Source organism: Lepisma saccharinum, chromosome 13 (genome assembly GCF_977018435.1).
Source record: "Lepisma saccharinum chromosome 13, izLepSacc3.1, whole genome shotgun sequence".
NCBI classification, from domain to species: Eukaryota; Metazoa; Arthropoda; class Insecta; order Zygentoma; family Lepismatidae; genus Lepisma; species Lepisma saccharinum.
The window spans coordinates 32,574-39,979 of NC_139241.1; positions in this window are offsets into that span (position 1 = coordinate 32,574).

The following is a 7,406-nucleotide window of genomic DNA, read 5'->3' on the forward strand; positions in this document are numbered from 1 at the left end:
AAGTGATTCGAACACTAAACCTCTGTCAACGTGGTTCAGTGGTTAGCGCTGTCTTCCATTTGAACTGACAAAATGGCCGTTTTGTGCGTGGACTGCACGGCTCGAGACAGCATCAGAACGGGCATCCACGTGATTTTTGCTTTAAAAAACGTACTCTAACCGTCGCGATTAGCTTTCCTTGCTTTGATTATTGTAGCGGAAGGTTGCATCTTGCATCCTATCGAATTTTGAAACATTCCCGCCAAAACTGACTTTCCTATTCAAACTTGAAAAACCGTTATAATTTAGCATTTACTCTGAATTTCGAATGGAGAATAAAAATATTTCCGTGACTCGAACACTACACCTCCCGATTACGTCACGTTTAAGTTATCTTCCAGGGACCTTCCTCTGTCAACGTTGTTCAGTGGTTAGCGCTTTTTCAATTTCAACTGACAAAATGGCTGTTTTATGCGTGCAAAGCACAGAATGAGAAAGAATCGAAATTTGAAACATTCACGCAAAAAAGTGAACTTTTTATTTCAAACTTGAAAAACCGTTACAATAAAGCATTTACACTGAATTTCGAAGGGAGAATCAAACTTTTCCAGTGACTCGAACACTAAACCTCTGTCGACGTGGCTCAGTGGTTAGCGCTTTTTCAATTTCAACTGACAAAATGGCCGCTTTATGCGTGGAAAGCACAGAATGACAACAGGAGCAGCACACACGGGATTTTTGCTTCCAAACAAGTACCCTAAACGTTGCGATTAGCTTTCCTTGATTTAATTATTGCAACGTGATGTTGCATGTTATCGAATTTTGAAAGATTCACGCCAAAACTGACTATGTAAACACAGTATCACGCGTCGCGGTACTCCGGAACGCGAGCCCCAAAATACGGTTTTTTTCCCCAAGTGCGGTCCGCCACTGTTTACGTATAGCTTTGTGAACGTTTCGCTTCGTCTCAAAAAATGAAAAAAACTTGGATAGATCGCATGGCTGGAATTAAGTGTGAAAATTTGAAAGCGTGTGAAGTGTGAGAATAATTGGAAAATAAGTGCACTTCCCGGGGAAGTTTACCCCCCCTGGAGCCCCCCTGGTGCGTTATACCTTGGACACCCTGTGAATCTTGTGGACCAAAGACCAAGGACTGTGCAGGTATCTTGACCAACGCGCGGGGGTGAGTAATTCTTGAGATATTAAGGTAAAACCACCCCTATGCTAACCTTATGGAAAAAACAGCATAGTGCGCGAGCAAAAGAAAACAAGTAAATAACTTAGTGAAATACGAATCCTTATCCCTTGAAACACTTTAATCCCATACAGAAAGGACCAAGGAACACAACTAAATTTACCCCACCCTTCTCCGACCAATATCTTGGAAACCCTTGAGAAAAAATCCGCCCCATGCTTTTCTTATGGACAAACGAGCTTTTTCCGTAGGGATAGGAAAATTTATTTTAAACTTGCCGAAACTAAGAAACTAAGCCCCAATAAGAAACGGGATCTATACCATCGTGTAGCCCCCATTCCTCCCCCGTGTTTTGAACCAACCCCCAACCCTCAATTCCTAGGGGTGGTTTTTCAGCGAACAACTTAGTGAAGTGATACAAGTGGCTGTTTCATGCGTGGAAAGCACTACATCAAAAGGACCAGCACACACGGCATTTTTGCTTCCAAAAACGTACTCTAACCGTTGCGATTAGCTTTCCTTGATTTAATTATTGTAACGTTATGTTGCATCTTGCATGTTATCGAATTTTGAAAGATTCACGCCAAAACAGAACTTTTAATTCAAACTTAAAGACACTGCTCTATCGAATCTGTACAGTTCGGACCGGCTAGCTAGGACGTGGCGCCCAGGGCGCCTCGAAATGTTAGAAATTCGCAGAAACCGCCCGTTGGATTTCCCTCCCGAGTTGTCTTGGCTTTGCCTTTTGCGTGATGGATTCCGCGGTGCGGAAGAGAGATATCACAAGCAAGGTAAGCAAAACAAACACACATGTTTTTCGAAGAGATAAAAAAATGTTTTGGTTAGCGTAAGCAATGTTGCTCAGAATGACAACAGGAGCAGCACACACAGCAAAAAAAGTGACGCTTCAGTCTTTGCTTATGTGTCGCTCTATTTGGTTTCGTGTAGAGGAATGATGCAGTTTCCATTTTATGAAATATTGTGAGTTTTGCGCCAAAACTCGATTTTGTACTCAAACTGGAAAAACGGGTAAATTTAGCATTTTTCATGCATTTCAAACGGCGAATCAACCTTTTTCGTGACTCGAACACTCGACCTGCTGCTCACGTGACCTTTAAGTTATCTTCCCGCGTCCTTCCCCTAACACCCTGAGTTAGGCGTTAGCGAGATTCACCGGCTGGAGCCAGTTTCAACGCTTGTTTAGGGGCGAAGGTGCTGGTCGCTGGGGACGAAATCCGCCATTTTAAAAGATGGAGGCCGCGTTTTTGGAAATATCTCAAAATGGCATTTACCTTTTTTTGTTCTCTTGACTTGATCTAGGTCTGTGTAAAATTTCAACTCGATTGCTCGAAATCGTAAAAATGGCTTAGGGGGGCGAGAAGCACTTCTTGGGGGGACGAGAAGGACATTGTCTTTTTCTTTATTCAGTTTTTCACACTTTGCGTGGTTCGAACCTCATCAAATTTTACAATCTGGGAGGAGAGGTACTGAAATACTCGAATCCCAAGTTTTGTCTTCCTCGGTTAACCGCAAGTACATTTTAACGGCCTTTTCCAGAAATGGCGGTTTGGGGGGCGAGAAGGACGCAGGCTCGCGGATTTAATTAGAAAAGTCACCCTTCCGACTTTGATTTAGGCTAGCCCTGCATGTTTTCGTGTATGGGAAAGATGTAGCTTCCATCCTAAGAAATTATTTGAGTTTCGCGCAAAAACGGGATTTTCGGTTGAAACTTGAAAAACCGTTAAAATTTAGCATTTTTCATGCATTTCAAATGGAGAATCAAACGTTTCCCGTGACTCGAACCTTACTTTACCGTCACGTTGTCTTCCAGCCTCCTTCACCTACCACCCTGAGTTAGGCGTTAGCGCGATTCACCGGCTGGAGCGAGTTTCAACGCTTGTTTAGGGGCGAAGGTGCTGGTCGCTGGGGACGAAATCCGCCATTTTCCAAGATGGAGGCCGCGTTTTTGGAAATATCTCAAAATGGCATTTACCTTTTTTTGTTCTCTTGACTTGATCTATGTCTGTGTAAAATTTCAACTCGATTGCTCGATATCGACAAAATGGCTCTGGGGTCCAGAAGGGCTCCTTAGGGGAGCTTGTCTTTCCCTTTCTTAAATTTTTCATACTTTGCGTGGTTCGATCTTTACCAAATTTTACAATCTCAAAGGAGAGGTCCCGAATTACCCGAATCCCAAGTTTGGTGAACCACGGTTAGCCCGAAGTACACTTTAACGGCCTTTCACAAAATGGCGGTTTAGGGGACGAGAAGGACGCAGGATCGCGGATGTCATCAGAAAAGTGACACTTCCGTCTTTGCTTTTGTGTCGCTCTCCATGGTTTCGTGTAGAGGGATGATGCAGCTTCCATCCTATGAAATATTGTGAGTTTTGCGCCGAAACCCGATTTTGTACTCAAACTTGAAAAACGGGTAAATTTAGCATTTTTCATGCATTTCAAACGGAGAATCAACCTTTTTCGTGACTCGAACACTCGACCTGCTGCTCACGTGACCTTTAAGTTATCTTCCCGCGTCCTTCCCCTACCACCCTGAGTTAGGCGTTAGCGCGATTCACCGGCTGGAGCCAGTTTCAACGCTTGTTTAGGGGCGAAGGTGCTGGTCGCTGGGGACGAAATCCGCCATTTTCCAAGATGGAGGCCGCGTTTTTGGAAATATCTCAAAATGGCATTTACCTTTTTTTGTTCTCTTGACTTGATCTATGTCTGTGTAAAATTTCAACTCGATTGCTCGATATCGACAAAATGGCTCTGGGGTCCAGAAGGGCTCCTTAGGGGAGCTTGTCTTTCCCTTTCTTAAATTTTTCATACTTTGCGTGGTTCGATCGTTACCAAATTTTACAATCTGAAAGGAAGGGTACCGAATTACAATAATCCAAAGTTTGGTGTTACCCGGTTAGCCCGAAGTACACTTTAACGGCATTTTCCCGAAATGGCCGTTTAGGTGACGAGAAGGACGCAGGCTCGCGGATTTAATTAGAAAATTGACACTTGCGACTTTGCTTTAGGCTAGCCCTGCATGTTTTCGTGTACAGGAGTGATGCAGCTTCCATCCTACGAGATATTGTGAGCTTGGCGCCAAAACTCCATTTTGTATTCAAACTTGAAAAAACCGTTACAATCTAGCATTTACACTGAATTTCGAATGGAGAATCAAACTTTTCCAGTGCCTCGAACACTAAACCTCCGTCAACGTGGCTCAGTGGTTAGCGCTTTTTCAATTTCAACTGACAACATGGCTGTTTTATGCGTGCAAAGCACAGAATGAGAAAGAATCGAAATTTGAAACATTCACGCAAAAAAGTGAACTTTTTATTTCAAACTTGAAAAACCGTTACAATAAAGCATTTACACTGAATTTCGAAGGGAGAATCAAACTTTTCCAGTGACTCGAACACTAAACCTCTGTCGACGTGGCTCAGTGGTTAGCGCTTTTTCAATTTCAACAGACAAAATGGCCGCTTTATGCGTGGAAAGCACAGAATGACAACAGGAGCAGCACACACGGGATTTTTGCTTCCAAACAAGTACCCTAAACGTTGCGATTAGCTTTCCTTGATTTAATTATTGCAACGTGATGTTGCATGTTATCGAATTTTGAAAGATTCACGCCAAAACTGACTATGTAAACACAGTATCACGCGTCGCGGTACTCCGGAACGCGAGCCCCAAAATACGGTTTTTTTCCCCAAGTGCGGTCCGCCACTGTTTACGTATAGCTTTGTGAACGTTTCGCTTCGTCTCAAAAAATGAAAAAAACTTGGATAGATCGCATGGCTGGAATTAAGTGTGAAAATTTGAAAGCGTGTGAAGTGTGAGAATAATTGGAAAATAAGTGCACTTCCCGGGGAAGTTTACCCCCCCTGGAGCCCCCCTGGTGCGTTATACCTTGGACACCCTGTGAATCTTGTGGACCAAAAACCAAGGACTGTGCAGGTATCTTGACAGACGCGCGGGGGTGAGTACTTTTTGAGATATTAAGGGAAAACCACCCCTATGCTAACCTTATGGAAAAAACAGCATAGTGCGCGAGCAAAAGAAAACAAGTAAATAACTTGGTGAAATACGAATCCTTATCCCTCGAAACACTTTAATCCCATACAGAAAGGACCAAGGAACACAACTAAATTTACCCCACCCCTCTCCGACCAATTTCTTGGAAACCCTTGTGAAAAAATCCGCCCCATGCTTTTCTTATGGACAAACGAGCTTTTTCAAACTTTTCCAGTGACTCGAACACTCAACATCCTGGTCACGAAACCGTCAGTTTGTCTTTCCAAGGCTCTGCTCTCTGGAAGGCGACCGATTCGAACCTTCTAACGAGGGCGTGGCGCCCAGGGCGCCCCGACGTATTCCAATTTCTCGTGGATTCACTGTCGAAAATTATATTATCTGAAAGGAGACACCCTACCCAGCCAGCATCTAAATTTTCGTTTCTCTAGGTTAACCGTAAATAAGTTTTTTTTGACAAGAAAGAGGTCGTTATTCACGCCCGAACGGGTACGTCTGCACCCTCACCTTTGAAGCCGTTTAATTAATCGAACCTGTGGTCCTTGGAGATTTCCTCTTACTTGCGTATTAACAAGACACTGCTCTATCGAATCTGTACGGTTCGGACGGGCTAGCTAGGACGTGGCGCCCAGGGCGCCTCGAAATGTTCGAAATGGGCAGAAAAGCCCCGTTGGATTTCCCTCCCGAGTTGTCTTCGCGTTGCCGTTTGCGTGATGGATTCGGCGGTGCGGTAGAGAAATGTCACCAGCGATGCGCGCGCATCAGGTGAAATCCAAGTTGGCTCGGAATTCTCAAAAAAGCCACCTTGGATTTGCTTTGATAAAGCACACTTCCGACTTTGCTTTTGTGTCGCTCTCCATGGTTTCCGGTAGCCGAATGACGCAGCTTGGTTCATGCAAGAAAGTTTCGCTTACGTGCTAATATTTAATATTTTATTCAATTTTTAAAAGTCGAACTTTTGCTGCAAAAACAGGTCACGATCCGGCAGACTTGTGATTTTTGCTTCAAAAAACGTACTCTACACATCGCGCTTAGCTTCCCTTGCACATATTCTTGTAGCGGAAGGACGAGTCATGCATTCTACAGAAATTTGAAACTTTTCTTCCAAAACTTTATATTTTATTAAATTTTAAAGATCGTGTAAATTTAACATTTTCCTGAATTTCAGGTAGGGAATCAACCCTTTCCCGTGACTCGAACACTCAACATCCTGATCACGAAACCGTCAGTTTGTCTTTCCAAGGCTCTGCTCTCTGGAAGGCGACCGATTCGGACCTTCTAACGAGGGCGTGGCGCCCAGGGCGCCCCGACGTATTCCAATTTCTCGTGGATTCACTGTCGAAAATTATATTATCTGAAAGGAGACACCCTACCCAGCCAGCATCTAAATTTTCGTTTCTCTAGGTTAACCGTAAATAAGTTTTTTTTGACAAGAAAGAGGTCGTTTTTCATGCCCGAACGGGTACGTCTGCACCCTCACCTTTGAAGCCGTTTAATTAATCGAACCTGTGGTCCTTGGAGATTTCCTCTTACTTGCGTATTCACAAGGCACTGCTCTATCGAATCTGTACGGTTCGGACGGGCTAGCTAGGACGTGGCGCCCAGGGCGCCTCGAAATATTCGAAATGGGCAGAAAAGCCCCGTTGGATTTCCCTCCCGAGTTGTCTTCGCGTTGCGTTTTGCGAGATGCGGCGGTGCGGAAGAGAGATATCACCAGCGATGCGCGCGCATCAGGTGAAATCCAAGTTGGCTCGGAATTCTCTAAAAAGCCCCGTTGGATTTGCTTTGATAAAGCACACTTCCGACTTTGCTTTTGTGTCGCTCTCCATGGTTTCCGGTAGCCGAATGACGCAGCTTGGTTCATGCAAGAAAGTTTCGCTTACGTGCTAATATTTAATATTTTATTCAATTTTTAAAAGTCGAACTTTTGCTGCAAAAACAGGTCACGATCCGGCAGACTTGTGATTTTTGCTTCAAAAAACGTACTCTACACATCGCGCTTAGCTTCCCTTGCACATATTCTTGTAGCGGAAGGACGAGTCATGCATTCTACAGAAATTTGAAACTTTTCTTCGAAAACTTTATATTTTATTAAATTTTAAAGATCGTGTAAATTTAACATTTTCCTGACTTTCAGGTAGGGAATCAACCCTTTCCCGTGACTCGAACACTCGACCTGATGCTCACGTGACCTTTAAGTTATC